Here is a 6,000-nt window from a genome sequence, read left to right as displayed (position 1 = left end):
GGGGATAAGAGTGGGTTTTGAGAGTGGGTTGACCACTGTGCATCACAACCCATACTTTGATATTAATTTGAGGGATACGCAAGATCACCCAGATAACTCCCAGAACACCCCACATTTCCCATCTGTTCTCATGATGTCAACAGTGCAAATAGCTGTCTGTGAATTTTATCCTCTACTACAGCAAGATGTAGTAAGACTGTACACTCATGTCTTAAACCTTTATGGGATGATAATTTGGAGGAAATTTAGGCTCTGGCTCTTCACAGGACCAATGGAAGTGTCCACCTCTTTTGGAAATATATGTATGTGTCCTTGCTCCTGGGAGAACCCTCCCTCAGACCGCCTGCCACTGGAAATCTCAGCTATGAAAAGCCCTGCTGCTGCAGGCCATCAGCCATAACCTGTCTCCTGTTTTCTTTCTGTAGAAGGGTATAGTATTGTATGTGTAGGCTTTCTGTGAAGTCCTTTGCATTTGTCAAGTGGGAAGAATGATTTGTGAATTATTTTGCTTCCCATGCTCCATATGTAGCTATCTGTAGCTTCAGAGGAGTAAACTCCAGTTGAAGTCACTGGAATGGTCCTTTATAACTTCCACCATTTGTTGAAACATTTTTTTGGACTTGGTCTTGACAGATGTCTTTCCAGTACATGGACTCTGACAGAGACTTTGGGCTGCAGCTTGACCCAGGGCAGAATTTGTCGGTTATGTTGCTCTTGGATCAAGGCTGGAACAGTGTGCTTAGTATTGTCCTTTGTTACCAGCAGGAGGAGCTGAGTAGAGGTATTCTTTTGTTCTCCCTGCAGGAGATGTAGGACCAGAATTGCGAGAAAACAGACTTCTTTTAAAAATTAAATACTGTTTTGCTCTCTTCTTTCTCTTCTAAGTTGACATGGACACACAAGCACATAGGTACTGAATACCAACACCTCTTCAAATAAGACAGCAGAAAGAGACAGGACACATCACTTGGCATCAAAGCTAGGAAATACGGAAACTGAAATCTCTCTAAATGAGCCCATTTGTGATAACACTTCACTGGGCACTTATAGATCCATAGAATGGTTTGGGTTGGAAGGGTACTTAAAGATCATCTAATTCCAATCCCTTGATATGGCAGGGATTCCTTCCACTAGATGAGGTTGCTCAAAGCCCCATCCAAATCCTTTTTTTTAATTATTTTTTTTTTTTTATTTTTTTTTATTTCTTTTAGTCTGGCCTTAAATTTTGTAGTTAGTCTGCAAGAAGAGCTTTAGAGGTGCAATCTGGACTAAATTCTCAAAGGTACACAAGGTCACCCTACACTTCACCTTCCATTCAAAACAGATGTACAGTTCTCTGCTTTATGTTTGGTAACACAGACCTGTAGGAATGTGTACGCACAAGTGTGTGAAGCATTTTTGAAAAATTACAGAACAAAACACACCTCATACTCATGCTTCTTTCTGCAGAGGAGTGTTGAGAAAACAGGAATTGATTTATGATATTCATATTGCATTACGGAGAACTGAAAAGCTTTCAAATACATGGTGATGAGACTAGACTCGACTGGTACACCTGTAATATTTCTTGCTGAGCAAAGCACTTACTAAATGGAAGTGAAGAAGATGAAATCTGGTCCTAAAGGAATGCCAGGATGTGGCTGTTCAGATTTTTGATCTTATTCAGACTTTTGAATATGCTTTATTGCATGTCTGAAAGTCACCATTTTCAAGACTTGACATCTCCATCTTTTTTGAAACCAAGCATATGTGTCAGTACTTGCGAGGCTAAGGTGTGACTGAACATTTGTTTGTAGTAAAGCCAAAAAAAAGAGGAATGGGTTTCTGTTGGAATATCCCCCTTTGAAATTTCCACTTCAGAAATCATGGGATTTTTTATCTTTTTTCTTTTTCTTTTTCTTCTCTTTTGTAGACAAATGTCATTATATAAATAAATATAAGAGTCTCTCCATTTTCCAACTGTCATTAAACAAGAAAGATGCGGAAATCAAAGTAAATGTACTTTTCCTTCAAATTTTGATGGTGGTGACATTCTGAAAATGGACTACTGTCTCCTCCCCCCCCCCAAAAAAAATAAAAAATCTATACTTTTAAAAATACAGATTTTGATAGAAAATATAATTAGCAACACTATATTTTGAAAAAGTAGTTTGTTTTATTCCATTTCCAAATGGGAAAGGGCAAGAAATTGTTCGCTAAATTTCAGCAAAAAGATCTAGGTTAGGTATTGAGCCCCTTTCCCCTTCCCCACCGCACACACACACATACACACACACCAAAAATAAATAAATAAAAAATAAATAATTTTGAATGTAAGGACTGTGAAGCACTGGAAATGAGTGTCTGGGGAACTGTGGAATATCTCTCACTAAAAATCTAACAGAACAGATTAGAGAAATATTAATAAGAAATCAGAGAAAGAAAGAGGACCTTTCTTGTGGAGGTGAAATGCCTAGTTGCCATTTTGAAATTTTCTAAACTGGTTTTGATGATTCTGGCCAAACAAATTATGAGAACTGTTAGTAGTAACTATGTTCAGACCTAATCAATAACAAATGTTAAATGACAGTATTCAGAGAAGCTGCAATTCCAGTGCTGAGCATCTGAAATTCAATCAATCTTGTTCTTAACAGGGCTTATGTAGGGCTTGAAAAATTCAGTTGCAGTGGTGGACAGTAAAGTAGAACATCCAAATCTGGATAGTATTGTAGGATGGAAAATGTGATCAAAATTACATTTATGGGTTGCCATTATCATTGTAAGTCTAATCTACAGTTTGGTTCTTGCTTCTAATGTAACACAGCCACACAAAGAAGGAGAGATGATACTAAATGTGGCTTGGGTTTTTTCCTCTTGCCTAAAAGCTGCTTTCTGGTCGGGCTTAACAGTCTCTGCCTAGTGAATCATCATTCCTAAGGCTGCATATTTGTGACCTTCACTGCTAGCTTCACCAGTACTGCTAGCTTCACTTATGCAACCTTAAAGAAGTCAAGAGGCATCCATGTTGTAAAAGTTTTTATTTCATAGGTAGTAAATAGAGTTTGAAGTGGTGGAGGATGACCAGCACTAGACTGCCTTCTGGGAGTGGTTCCAGATCTGTACTAACCGTTAGGCTATGTCTGGGCATTTTTGGAGGTCACAGTTAGCTGTATAAAGTGAAACAATTTAGCAGAATAGTTGCCCAAGGTCTACTGACCAGCAGGATGCCCAAGAACCATTTAGTATCAATGTAGGTAGAGATTCGCCATGGTATTGCAGTGTTTAAAATACAGAAATTCCCTGCAGCAAAAAGAGAGTTGGGCATCTCGTACTACTTAACCTTTAAGGTCACTCAGAAAGTCTGTGGCACAGCAGAGAACCATCTTCTTCTTTCCTAAATTTCCTTAAACACCAGCATTTCTGATTTCTAGGCATCTGACCAACACAGAAAATGTGCATAACCCTGTCAGCTAGCAGATGCACAAAGGTAATTAGCAGTGATACGATGTCCTCCAAAACCAGGACAGAATAGTAAGAAAGAAGTCACCTTTTCCAATATTTTCTCATTTGAGTCCTCAGCTCTAGCATCCTATATGTATTCCTGAGTAATCTATTTGACTCCCATGAAAAAGTTTAGTCCCTCAAATCCTTCCTTTTTATCTTACAGATCTGCTCATCCTCATTTCCTGCTCTGACAGCATTAACTAGAAGACTGATGGGAAGCCAGAAAGCAGCTAATGATGCAAAATTTCCTGGAAGAACTTTCTAAAACAGCCCAAGGACTGAGAAATTTGGATTCACGTGGGCATGCAGTATAGCAGAAGCCTGGGTCACTAATCTTCCCTTTTATCGGACTCTCAAGGAGCCTCTCAAGGGCTCCTTTCCGAGCGATGAGACATAGCATTAGACACCAGCATGTATTGCAGATGCAGAGAAAGTGGGGTGGGTGCATGGAGGGGGGAAAGGAAGGAAAGTAATTTAGCATCTGGCGAAATGGATTGTGAACATACAGAGGATGTTATACAGTTAAGACTTCTCTCTGTCTCCCTTTCCCTCTCTCTCCTTCCTTTATTAAAGGCCTAGGCAATTTAAAAGTGGAGACAGTGCATCCCTCTTAATAGCGTTGCTGTTAATCTTCTCACCAGTCAGCTCTCAGCTCTAAGTATCGAACGCACAAAAACCCTCCTCCTGTCACCAGCTGTGGTTAGGGAGTGACTGTCCTCAGGGGCTCCAAGACTGAAAAAAAATAAAATAAAAATAAAATAAAAATTCACCACTGAGAAAAGGCAATAACAGGAGTCTGTTGTTGTCTAACCTGCCATATAAATGAAACAATCAAAGAAGACAACAAAGGAAACTCCACTAGCATCCAGAGGCAAAAGCAGTTTGCTGTAATATATCCTGGCTTGGGGAACTATTTTTAGCCAAAACTCTCTCTTTTATTTTTATTTTTATTTTTATTTTTATTTTTATTTTTATTTTTATTTTTACTTTTATTTTTATTTTTATTTTTAACAGACTCACACAATCTCTTTCTAATTTTGATTAACAGAGGAAAAGAAAAAAAAATTTGAAAAGGACAGGTAGGGAAAAAGTGAAGAAGCCAGTTACAAGGAAAAGCTAAATTGAAACAAATCCTTTTGTGTATATAAAGGATACAAACGAAAATTGCTTTGAATATATAATTAAAAAGAAGTTCTCATACTAGCCCTATTTAGTTCTCTGAACGACTCAGTCATTAATAGTATCTAATATTTGAACTGCGGTAATATGTAGGCACTAACAGCCTGGAACCCTGGTGTGCTGGGAACTGTAGCAACATAAAAGAAAAGGATTGTTATGACCTCAAATTTTATATATATATATTTATTTATTTATTTATTTTTATTTATATTTATATTTATATTTATATTTATATTTATATTTATATTTATATTTATATAAATTTAATACTTATTATTTGTAATTAATATATCAGACACATACCTCCACTTGTGTGAGCATGCATGTGTTTGCCTAGTAAATGGTATATGTTTTGTGTATATAGTGCATGTTTAAATCATAATAATGAAATATAATAAAAATATTTCTGAGGTTTGGGGTTAGGGATTAATTCTGAGATTTCTGTTTCCAACCTTGGTCTCTAGGCCATTATTTTTTCATGTAATTACATGTTATGGATCTCCCAGGGGTGTTATGGTTCTCCCAGGGGTAAAAAATAAAAACAAAACAACACCAAAAAAAAAAACCACCATAGATATTTCCCATTTACTGTCAAACCCTGAATTAGCAGCACTAGAGAAATGAACCTGTATAGTAGCTTAAGGCCATGTGAGTGATTTATGGCTGACACCCACAATCAACACCAGACTATCCGGCCATAGTTAGAGCATTCAGCTGGTAGGGATGATCCTTTAGTTCTGCCCCACCAACTATTTGCAGTCTCAGGACTATTTAACACAACATGTATAGACATCATCACATCTAATGGTGTTTCTGTATAAATGTCATCTAACTTTTAAGAAGAGATCTGCATTTGAGCTAGATGTCTAGACCACCTTTATAGTCTCTGGAAACAAGTGGCTACTTCTCATGTGCAATCCTTTTAACCTAGTTAATTATCAGTTCAGATGGCTCCTTTTTAGAATAAACTGAAGATACCCCAGAAGTGTTATACCTTTCCAGAGGTAGTATGTGGAGAACTGTTTGTGACAAACTCAACTTTAGGCAAGTAAATATCATCCATGATGTGTTGTGTTTTGGCTGTGCTTTGGTCCAGTTTCAATAGGTGGAATGATTGGTATCCTCTAGTAAGATTATTCAAAAGCCTGGGGATTAAGCACATTCACACAAAATGTCGTTTGAATGATACTAAGCTGAGCTTGACCTCAGTGGTCTCCTTGCCAAAAAGACAAAAATGAAGCTTTGCTCATGAATGTCTCTACCTTGAGCAGAAATTGCCTCAATCAGTAAGTTCATTATGATGTATGTTCCTGAACTGGCCTCTAACCTCTAGAGAAG

Source organism: Aythya fuligula, chromosome 3 (genome assembly GCF_009819795.1).
Source record: "Aythya fuligula isolate bAytFul2 chromosome 3, bAytFul2.pri, whole genome shotgun sequence".
NCBI classification, from domain to species: Eukaryota; Metazoa; Chordata; class Aves; order Anseriformes; family Anatidae; genus Aythya; species Aythya fuligula.
The sequence above is the reverse complement of the archived record's forward strand: the minus strand, read 5'-3'. Positions refer to the sequence as shown.